The sequence below is a fragment of the Contarinia nasturtii genome, unplaced genomic scaffold (genome assembly GCF_009176525.2).
Source record: "Contarinia nasturtii isolate CC-2019 unplaced genomic scaffold, AAFC_CNas_1.1 Cnas_scaffold_695, whole genome shotgun sequence".
Classification (NCBI taxonomy): Eukaryota; Metazoa; Arthropoda; class Insecta; order Diptera; family Cecidomyiidae; genus Contarinia; species Contarinia nasturtii.
The window spans coordinates 7,917,732-7,928,695 of NW_022198046.1; the positions used below are offsets into that span (position 1 = coordinate 7,917,732).

Genomic DNA, 10,964 nt, shown 5'->3' on the forward strand with positions numbered 1-10,964 from the left:
TTTCGTTCTTGTGTGTATCGGATTTGGAACCAACACCAATCTCCACCGGCATTGGATATGACGAAGGCGTTTTGCACCGAATCATTTAGCAAAGAAGAAAGCAACAAGAAAAAAAAATATGAACAAACCCGACTATTTATATATTATTTGCCATAAGATCAGAATATCGACAGATTATCATCAATGACCCCCGAACACTCATAATTGTCAATAGATTTCAAATTGATAGCGCGCGCACACCGAAAATTTTAGCCTTTGTGAATGCAAAATTAAATGATTAAAAACACCTGATAGCAGACTTTTATTCGCTCCGGAACGCATTTGTTTTTTTCTTTTATTAAAATGGTATGTGTGTTGTTGTTTGGATTTTTTTTTCTGTTGCTCGTTTGTTTGTTCGATCGTTGTGTCTTTTGTTGAAACAGACATTCCGAACAGCGATTCACATTGGATTTCTAAGAAGTGACAAGTTTTGAAGAATTTTTTTTCTCTCTTCATTTGGCATTTTTCGTTCATTTTGCGAAATGAATGGCTGACGAGTGTATTTGTTGCTGTTGTTGATTGCACAGTAAACGAACGAATATTTATATCAATTATTTTGATCGGCGTCTTACATGGCGAGTGCATTACATGCTCACTTGAGCCTGAGAATAGACAAGCATACAACATCAAAACTTTACTCATTCCTACTCATACAAACACACACACACATGCCTGTTCTCTGTGGCGCATCTGTTGTGTATTGCTCACGTTTTTTTTTTCATTTCGTTTCTGTTCATTGTTTATAGCAAAAACAAATATATAAATGCTATTTTTGTTTTACTCTCGTTCGTCGCATGAATATTCATAAATCGTGAAGCGTTTAATTGAGTGCGTATATCGTCTAATTGGACGATAAAATTTGCATTTGATCTGTAAACGATAGGTTTGTTTGAAATTTTTCTAAGCAAAAACATATGACATAATTGGCGCGTCCTGTATCAATTCTCTCTTTTCAGTTGATCGTCGATAAGCTATCGAATTGGCAATAGAAAAACATGAATTCTCGAAGTAAAAAAAAAGAAATGATTATTGTTAAGTATTGAAAAACACGAATTTTGATGCGAAACAAACGAATATTCGTTGAAAAGTTCACTGGCTGCAAAATAACAATCAAAATGTATGTCGAGAACTTCCACAGGCAATCGATTTTTTTCTACTTCTTGTTGTTCTCTCATCAAATTGCCCGTTCAATAGATGAATATTTTATGCGCAATTTCCTTGCATGTACAATGATGCTTGATTCAAAATGCCAAATGGACATGAAAATGTGTGTTTTGGGCTTTCGATTGAAAACAATAATAAATTGATTCCTTGAAGTTAACGATTTGGAACCTAGCACAAGAGATTATACATCTGGCCAAAACGAGCAATGAAGCAACAACAACAAAAAAGAACGATGAAAAGAATCATCGAAGTAAAAAAGCGAAGCAAAGCTTGTTGGGCCAACTTTACCGTTTCACAAGCGATTTATGCGATGATTATTTCAGCGCGGCTAAACTGTGCCACATAGGTTTGGATGTTATTTGTTTGTTGGGTTGCTGTTCGTCTTTTCTTATCTCGTATTCCCATTCACTCTGACATTCTATCTTCTCGGCTGGCATTTCTTTGGCGTTCAATCAACACTGCACTTAACATTGATTCTCTCTTTCTCTATGTCTCTCTCGCTCATTCTTTCGTTCTGTTCGAAGACTTTGAACACATGATCGCGCGCGCACATTGAAAATCCATAACAAAAAAAAAGAAAAGCAAAAAATCTTTGAGAATGTTCATTATTTTGCCGTTCGCATTTGCATCTTTTAGCTTGACTTGCGTTTGCAAAATGTATGGCCATGCAGTAGATATTGGCCGAGCAAAGTGAGAATGTTTTTTATTCTCTTTCGATTTTCAAGCAAAACATCGGATAATTCAGCTTTATACAAATTATGTAATTGTATGCGCGGAAAGAATAAAATGGACACACAGGCAACCAGAATTTAAAGTGCATTATCATCGGACATGTGCTATAAGTGTGCTTTTGGCCAGCACATCGAACCGCTAAAATTATCAGTGCCAAATGCTGGAAGACAGAAAGAGAGAAAAGCAAGGAACAGTCGAAAAATAATCGTCTGTATCTCAACTTCTTTCAAACTTCATTCCATAGTCCTCTCTGCTCTCTCTCTTTCTCTTGCACTTTCATACACTTTTTTCATTGCGATTATCTTATAAGCGCACTTGCTTGCGCACTGGTCCATGCGACTTTGCGTGAATTTTGTTTATTGTTCACAATCTGAGTGTGTCTACATTTGAGCTGCATTTGCATGCTATTTGAAAACGTATTTTTCCCGTTGTTTTCGATCTTAAACCGCATTAATTTTATTTTGATATTAACAAACTGTTTGTGTTGCAGTGTGTGCGCGCGCGCGCTCAATGTAGCTGCCTTTTTTAACTTCTTTTCATTCTTTCTCTGTCTCTCGGTGTTTACGCCATGCAAAACAATTAAAGGCTATGTGCGCTTGTGTGATTTTCGACCGTTTCAAATTGAAACAAACATAAACAGAGCCTTCGCACCGTACGAGAGACGTAAAAGTGATTTTCGTTCGAGTTAATTTGAATTTTTGTTTTGCAGTTTTGCACTTGAATGGAATTTTTGGTATGGCATTTGGTGCAGCCAACTTCATTATTTTCCAAGCGCACATTTGAGCACGCATTGCATTTTACATAAACAATTCCTTGCTGCAGATTTTTTTTTTTGTGTAAATAGATTGTTTTTCCAAGGCGGTGATCGGTCTGTGTTCGAATTCTGATCAAAGTATGTGATTTCCAACTGTTATTTTTTTTATCAATCAATCGCTCGTTCTTTGCCGCCCGTAAAACTTTGACACATTTCCTCGTTTGTTTGTCGATGTATTTTTCTTTTTTTCTTTCTTTTTCGGTGCAAAAACAAAATTAATTTCTTTAAATTCCGGATCGAACAAGAGCTTGTCTTATTTACAAGCACATAAACATATTCCGTAAAACAACTGCGCGGAAAGATAAATTCTAAGGCGAGAGGATCGAATGGCGAAACAGTTTATTGCCGATAAAAACATAAAATCCAACTTCAATGAATGTTTTACAATTGCTTTAAAACGAAATGGCTCGGATATCGTTGCTTCGCTCTTTTTTCACATGATCTGATTGGACTTTTATTTCTCTCTCTCTTTCTCTCTCTTTCCTTCTCATTTTCTCGCATTTTGTATTCTCTTGATCTAGAGCTGTTGGAGTTTGCAACAAATTAACGGCATGCAAATATCACATATTTTATGCTTTGATTTCGTGTTGAAGGATGGCTGGTATCACATTGAATGGCATAATCTGAACTTTGTTGCGCGCAAATGATGTAGAAAAAATAGAAATCCCCACGCGAAATGGTTTTATCGAAAAATGTGCGCGTGTGCGTTGTATTTCTGTCTATTCAACGCTATCTATTTCTCTCACTCTGTGTGTGTGTGTGGTTGTGAAGAAAGAAAAAGGCTTTTTCCGCGCTTGTGATGCCAGTGCAATGACAAAATCTGAACAAACGTTAACATAGTAAAATCAAAAGAGAGCAATAGGAAAAGTGAGCGCTAATATTAACGGTGCACCAATAAATTAAGTGGTAGAAATAAAAACAAAGCGACCAAATTGAAAAATTCCATTTGAAACACGAAACATGCAAAAGTCGGTTAAAAATTTAACAGTACGTTAGAAATATCTTTGTATTAAATCGAAAAGGATACACACAAAACGATGAGAGAAGAAAAAATGAGTGTGTGTAAATTAGAAATGGAAATACACCTCTATCGTTGCCCCTCTATTCCGGTTTGGCATTTTAGATGCAGTCCATTTAAGTCGCACAACGTGTATTTATATACAAGTATTTGAACACTGAAATGGAGCAGAGAACAAACAAACCAATTTTCAAATATTGTGTATCACATACACAATGCAAACATCGAATTTAGAAATAGAAGGAAGAGAGAGAGAGAGAGAGAGAGAGAGAGAGAGAGAGAGAGAGAGAAAGATGACAGTACGAACGATACGGCTTTGTTGCATTTACAAACGACACTTTACACTTGGCACATTACATCATGTCGAATTGATTTTGACCACGTTTAGGTCACATTTTTTTGTGTGTTGTGCCAGTCAAAACGAAGGAGATCATGACTGTGCAAATGTAATGTTGGTGTTCCTTTTTTGTTCTTTTTGTCCGGTTTGCTCTTCCGACATATTGCAATCGACGTTCTGTCTAAGTGCGTCAATATTCTTTCAAATTCTCGCCCGCAAACCGTCGTGCACCGTAGAAAATCGTCGATATTGATAAACGTAGTGTGCCAAAGCGATGTTGATTATTTTCTTTTTCTATGTCGAATGAATGGCCGGCCACATAATATTAACACACATGTATAAGCCATCAATACAGTCTGTGTGAATATTATGAATAGAGCGAAAAGTGCAAAAATTGTTGATGGAAAAGAATCGGAAAAAGGAATGTTTAGAGAAAAAAATAAAAAAAATAAACACATCGTATGCAATGATCGCGTCCGACAATGAAGGTGTGGTGTGAAACGTTCAAAACTCTCTTTGGCTCTCACTCAACATGTATACACATTTTCAATTCAATGCGATATTTTTCGTTCGAAATCTCTGCCGCGTGGTGTTTTTTATTGAGTCTTTTTTTCGCTGTCGTCGTCATCGTAGTTACAATGCTGTTTTCCGTGTGGCTCTTTTCTAAGAATTTCTTTTTACGGTATTTTTTTTTGTTTGTTTGAGGATTTATTTGTTGCCTTGTTGTTACTACGTACATACCTACACAATGCACATAAAGGCGATAGCGATACGGATGGACACGAAAAAAAACCCAGATATACGAAATACTATATACACTTTTTCTCTTTTCTATTCGAATCGTTTTTTTTTTTCAATTTCTTTCTCGTTCACTCACATCTGACTTACGGACTGACTGAGTTTGTGTGAGAGTGTGTTTTGTTGAAATTTTTGCTCTTTGTGTCGTTTGAACAATGAAATTCGATACTGTGAAGAAAATATGGTTTCGAAATCCAATCGAGAGAATTAATGCATATATAGAAATTAATTCTTTAGCTGTCACATGGGCCGACAGGTTTTATCGTGAATTTACTTTTCTTTTCCGTCACATTCGTTCCGAAATGATGTTATGAAAGAGCATTTTGTGGATATGCGACAAAACGAACGATCGACTTTATGTATGTGTGTGTATGTTTCGACACGAATTTTATATATTTTTTTTGTCATTTCTTTCATTTCTATAGCCCGAAATGGAGATCAAAATTCTTAGATAAGGTTAAAATTATTGTTTTTCAATGGCTTTATTTTTCATCTATAAAACATGCCTAAATCGCCTTTTTTCTGCCATTGAGAATGAGTAATGTCATTTGAAATAGGTATAAAATCGGAATTGTCGCATTTGACAATTTATTTCAAAGGCCAACCAAATTGGGAGGAAAGACTTGCACCACATTGGCGACGAACCCAACATTTTCATTTCAACCACAATGGAAAGTGATATGATTATTTCGATCTATTGTTAATCGAATTAAAAGGAAACTTGCATTGTCATTGGTAATAATGGGAAATACACGGTTTTAATGAAACCAATTAAAATGGTTTTTATTTTCAATCGAAATAAGAAAAGAAGTCTACTGCTGATCACAGAGAAGCATCAATGTGAGGAAGGTTATCATTCGAAAAAGTGTCATTTTTCATTTGAAACGGAACATTGATCTCATTTTCATTCGGTTTTCACTGACTCATTTACTTAATCAATTTTTTGATAGAATAAGAGATAAAATCAAAATGGGATAATTTTTTTTTCTCGTTCTTTTCATCTTCTTTAATCTTTTAATTTTCCTTTTCTTTGATCTCTTTTCAACATTACGAAAATAAATTCTTTGAAGTTATTTGCATCAAATTTACATGTTTTTTTTTTTTCGTTCGTTTGCACCAATTCAATTTATTGCGTGGGTAAAATTAACAGGTTGTTATGCAAAATATTTTCGGTTTTGTCAATGTATAAATGCAATAAATCTCATAGTTTACCAATGGTATTTAAAAAAAAAAAATGCGAAATTTGGTATTTTGATTGACATATCAAGCTCCTTAAGTCAATATTGAGCATCTTTATTGAACTCGAACACATGTATCACCAAAAACAGATATCTAAATTGCTAATAAATTCAGATACACAAAATCCCAACAATGGTGCTCAAGTTGATACTTCAGTCAATTTAATCGTGTTCAAAATGGTCACACAAAAGCAAGCGACAAAACGCATTGTTAATAAGACACACAAATTTGGTCTGATTTCATATATTAAATGGCCATTTTTTTCATCATATTTAAACAAAAATTCATAATTACATTTCAAATAAATGCAAACTTAAACGATTCATTATATCGCAAACGGTCTCATTATAATTTTCGAAAATGACCGCCAGCTCTTTAAAACGCGCACGAGGGAGAGAGATAGAGAAGAAAATATCGATAAATTAAAATCATTAGATCGTTGTGGTAATTATTTGATGGCTTGCCATCACATTCGTCGACTACACATTATGGAAATGAATCTAACGAAATAAAACAAAACCAGCGAAAAATAGAGAGACAAAAACACTTATGAAACACCAGCGCCAAAAGATCGATCGATTGATTGAACGACAGCAAAATGATGCCGGCGGAATGAAATACGCATGTCATTCGTTTAAAATAATAATTTATTCGATGGCGTTTAATGAATATTTTCGGTCGGCTGAACGATTGGCTAATTGCCAATTAAGAGCACAATTAAATATAAAATCAAACACTGCAAAAATCTATTTAAAACTTAAATACTAACCGTAATTTCGAAATGTCACATACAACGGAAAAATTCCACAATATAAAAATCCATAAGAGTTTTTTTTTTGTTTCTTTCTTCGTTCATGCACAAGACAGTTTCACACAAAAACTAAAGTAAAAAAAAATACACAATTAATGTTTATATCGAAGGTAATAATTTTTTCTCATCATAAGTACTCATAAATAAATCAATAGGCGACACAAAAATCACGTTGGAAAAAAATTTCAGGCCAATTTCTTGCGAACAACAGGAGAAAAAACAAAAACCAGTTGCAAAACTATGAATTTTCAGCGGCGTACACTTTTACAATTGCACAAACACACGTGGAAAACAGAACGACACAAAACTATTTTTTTGTAAAAAAAAAGAGTTTTTCTTCTTCGTCGTTGCTTGAATCGCGTTGGTCGTCGTTTAATCACTTAGCAAAATCTCAATTAATTGCCAACTGAATTCGATTGTCACACGCATAAACATAAAATTCTTGCGATGATATTTATGACAGACAATTAAATGGTTCTTTCTCTCTCTTTATCTCAGTTTCAATATCAATATTTTGATGTCGTTTGATCATCACTTTTTCTACATTCGACCTCATTCAGTTTAAATTGGCATGCAATTAATAGAAAAATTCTCAATATGTTTATCCGTATACAGCATTTTCCAAATGAAATTTATTCGTCTTCTCGTTGTCGGTTGGACTATCTGATTTATCATTTACAGATGCCGATTGCACAACAGAATCCACATATCAAAGCCAATTGGCGAATCGAAACCAATAAACACAAAACACTTTTGCTGAACAAAAACCGCAAAATGTCCTTCTTTTCGCTCGAACTTTTCTGATAAACACACTCACGGTATATGTGTGCACGCGCAACCAAGCGACAACACAAACCGAAAAAAAAATGGGATTATTTATTTTTATTTCAATTGAAAACCATAAATTTTGTGTGCAATTGTCGTTTATTTTGTTATTCCTTCCTTTTTACTACATTGAACACCAGTCGATTCAATAGTACTATGTGGCCGATTCCTTTTTGAATCTCCCTTTCGAGTATGCTGGTTTTTTTTTCACTTTCTGCGTTGTTTTCGTTGTAAATAATAAAAACGTAGCAAAAACTATAAATGACAACAATTTTTCTTTTTCTTTTCTTACTTTTAAGCCACTGTCTGTTTCTTTTTCTCGCTCACAAAACAGTTCAATCAAAATTCACAGTATTTTTGCGCAAGCACGTTTTAAAACAGAATTTAAAATAAAAAAACGAAATATAAAACATTTGCGTTGAGAAACGATGAACAACAAAAAAAATAATGAAACGTACATGCGCGACGCTGTTCTCAACTAACTCACGATCAACTTGAAACTGACAAAAGCACCGTGGCTAGATCGATGGCAGAGCCAAGTCGAGCTTGTTGTTGTTGCCTGCTGCATATAGCTAAATTGCACGTATCAAGAAGAATTTCTTCGGTGCCGATGGACGATGATGGTGAGAAAAAGAGCGAAAACACAAAGTACAGACGAGATCAAGAGATGTAAATAAAACGTGTGTGTGTGCGCGCGTTCGTGTGAGTGTAAATACACATGAAAAACATTCCAGTGACAGCGTCGATGTGTGCGTATTTGATCGTGCTTGTATAGTACTATTTGTTGCACTGTGCGCTCGCGCCTTCTGAACCAAACATGTGAAACAATCAAATGTAAAGTGAAAAAGAAGAGAAACAAAAAAAAAACCGATTCGATCGGTGAGACTAACTGAGTCAGTGTTAGTTGATGGCGATTCCATATCAATTGTGTGCCGGTGTATTGGTGGAATTTCTAGTTTTTTTTTGTATTCCGTTCTTTCTCATTCTCGTTTTTTGTTACAATTCCTTTTAAAGCAACCATGATCGAATCAATGTATTTGAGTTGCTACAACACACATACATATACGATCACTTACGACCGTCGAAGATTCTCAAATACGGAATCAAATGGGAAGAAAGAGCAATAAACACATGCAACGAAGACGACGATGCTGATAAAAAAAAAGCCAATGTCTAAAGAAGAAAAATGCCAATCGAATGGTTGTTCTGTGATGAACAGAGATGGAGAACACGCACACTCTTTCAAACGTGGTGATGATGAAAATGCTAAGAAAGCCATTTGAATTTGTATTTACCTGTGTTGTCATGTATGTACATTGTACACACATATGGATTTGGGAAAAAAATCGTTCTTGTTGTTTTGTTTTTTTTACTTCTTTTTTTTTATTCGACTACGATTTTGAAAGAGTTGGTTTTAAGCCAGAAAAATGATCTAAAACGCACACAAGCAAGTGCAAACGAAATTTTGTCATTAAAAAAAAGACAAAAGAGAAAGAGAAGGAGAGAGAGAAACACAATGCAATGTGTAGCGTAGAATGAGATTCATTGGTATTGTTATCGAAGGAATTTTCGTTGTGCGCATTGAGACACAGCAAAAATCGTCAATGGTTTATATATCGATGACTATATATACATTTTTCGCAAATTATGTTCGTTAGTTGATGTGATTCAGTTCACATCGTCTCTATATGTGTACGAGGAAACGTTCGGTGAGTGCTTGCTGTGATCACACAGGTACCAGGGCATATTTGTAGTTTTAGCTCTTCGTCGTTGACGCGCTAAAATAACATCAAAAACCGAAACGATGATGATATAAAAGATGATGATCGAAACAAATGTACCAGACGCTATGATGAAAAGGGACGAATGCGCGCAACAGAATCTCAACCAAAACACCAACAACAACAACGACGACGACAACAACTAACACGCATTCGGTACGAAGAATGCTGTTTTTGCTGCTGGTACTGTGTTTGTTGCTTGTCTTCGTTGTTGTTGTCGTTGTTGTCGTCGTCGTCGTCGTCGCCGTTGTGCAGTCCCGCAAACCAATGCACCTTTTTAACATAATTTTATAATGAATTTAAATTGCCTGTTTAAAAAGCGAACAAAAAGAAACTCTCTAAGCATCATCGCTATGCAGCAGCAGCGCAGCGTAGAGAATGTGCGTAGTCAAACTGTCCCTTCGAATATATGCATTCAATCTGTTTTCATGGCGTGTGTGTGTATATTTTTTTTTCTCTGCATTCGCTCTCGCTAGCTCGATTTAATGCTGCTCTGCATTGCACATTTTTCTACCCAAGAGAGATCCAAATATGTGTATAAATTGCATCGATTTCTTGTGTACATTGTTTTGTGCATTCAAAATTATGCGAAACGGACAAAAAGAGAGTGAGAAAGGGACAGGCTGGATGGTAAAAATTCAAAATGTATGTGTATACGCGCCGTCATGTATGCTCGATTCGAAACCGAGTCTTTTCGTCGCGAACGAATTACATTTTAATATGTCCAACAAATTTGACAAATAATGTGCATTTTACTTCGGCGAAAGTATTTTCGCATTCAAGTTGGCCTTTTTTGTCCATACATTTTCGAATACCGAATGCACAAATCAATCGACAATGACCCCCCAAAAATTAAATGACGATTTGAATGATTGGCGAATCATTTGAATGCATTGTTTCTTTTGTTGGCCTTTTAAGTGGTTGATGTTTTGACATTTTTTTTAGTATTTTCTTGATAACATGAAAGCCATTTAATTAAGACAAAAATAAAATTCAATCGATAAATGTACGCAAAACTATCTTAGTTAAATGTATACTCTGAATGGTAAATCTTAATTAATCCACGCGATTGTTTTCATTTCATTTAATTGCTTCTCCTTTTGAAAAAATTAAATGCGCCTCACTAATTTCGTGAATGAATCGAAATTGATTCGAGTGAGCGAACGAATAAAATGCGTAGTAACGATGAAATGTGAAAATAATGCGTTTCGCGTGTGAGAAGCATATCCTAGCCTTTTGTTGGCCGTGACTTGCCATCCCAAAATATATGTTATTCGTAAATTCTATAATAATATACAGGCGTAATAAAAATTATTTACGTGCATAAGTGTTGCTATTTTTTTCTTTCAGTACACACACAGTGTGTGTATCAGCGTAACGGCAATGCATGTTCATGTTCAACACAC

The 10,964-nt window shown here is 35.1% G+C and overlaps 1 protein-coding gene across 2 annotated transcripts in view; it reads right to left on the reverse strand.

The window, feature by feature from the left end:
- LOC116341396 (cadherin-related tumor suppressor) overlaps positions 1-8,252 on the reverse strand; it is a 148,599-nt gene extending 140,347 nt beyond the window's left edge. Inside the window, exon 1 of one of the 2 annotated variants that reach the window (XM_031768475.1) lies at positions 8,070-8,252. The gene's annotated coding sequence lies outside the window, so the exon portion shown is untranslated. Of the gene's footprint in view, positions 1-6,910; positions 7,013-8,069 lie in introns of those variants that run through there. The other variant, XM_031768474.1, reaches the window with a different exon arrangement.
- Positions 8,253-10,964: the final 2,712 nt, after the last annotated feature.